The sequence below is a fragment of the Saccopteryx bilineata genome, chromosome 9 (assembly GCF_036850765.1).
Source record: "Saccopteryx bilineata isolate mSacBil1 chromosome 9, mSacBil1_pri_phased_curated, whole genome shotgun sequence".
Classification (NCBI taxonomy): domain Eukaryota; kingdom Metazoa; phylum Chordata; class Mammalia; order Chiroptera; family Emballonuridae; genus Saccopteryx; species Saccopteryx bilineata.
In genome coordinates, this window is record NC_089498.1 from 66,352,383 (window position 1) to 66,353,179 (window position 797).

The 797-nt window shown below is 44.2% G+C and overlaps 1 non-coding gene across 1 annotated transcript; it reads left to right on the forward strand.

Annotated features, from left to right (window-relative positions):
- The first annotated feature begins 203 nt into the window (after positions 1-203).
- On the forward strand, positions 204-279 carry TRNAT-GGU (transfer RNA threonine (anticodon GGU)). The gene has a single exon. It is a non-coding gene; the product is annotated as a tRNA-Thr (tRNA).
- The last annotated feature ends 518 nt before the right edge of the window (positions 280-797 follow it).

The window sequence follows — 797 nt, forward strand, 5'->3', positions numbered from 1 at the left end:
AACAAAGGTTTCAAAATTGATCTGACAAACCAACAAACAAGCAAACACAATTTGAACTATGGCTTTTGAGTAGATTCCCTATCGGCCCTAAGGAAAAACAATTTTTCTCATCAAAAACTTTTGTTGGTTACCTAAGCTTCTACGTACTTTACTCAGTGTATAAAATATGTTTTTATTGTTCTTTTATTAAAACATGACAATTAGCCCTGGCCGGTTGGCTCAGTGGTAGAGCGTCGGCCTGGTGTGCGGAAGTCCCGGGTTCGATTCCCGGCCAGGGCACACAGGAGAGGTGCCCATCTGCTTCTCCACCCCTCCCCCTCTCCTTCCTCTCTGTCTCTCTCTTCCCCTCCTGCAGCCAGGGCTCCATTGGAGCAAAGATGGCCTGGGCACTGAGGATGGCTTTGTGGCCTCTGCCTCAGGCACTAGAATGGCTCTGGTAGCAACAAAGCAATGCCCCAGATGGGCAGAGCATCGCCCCCTGGTGGGCGTGCCGGGTGGATCCCGGTCGGGTGCATGCCGGAGTCTGTCTGACTGCCTCCCCGTTTCCAGCTTCAGAAAAAAAAACCAAACAAACAAAAAACATGACAATTAATATATCACTATCTCAGGCTAGAACACTATCATTTGGGGGGGGGTGTTGGTTATGTCATTTACATGATCCTATTTATCTTTAATGTACATTATTATTTTAGTTTGTTACTTTTCTCATTTTATTCTTTTATTATTTGTAACATCTCATATTTCACAGAACACTATTAATGAGGCAGTTTTTATGAATTAACTTTGGTTAGCTATAC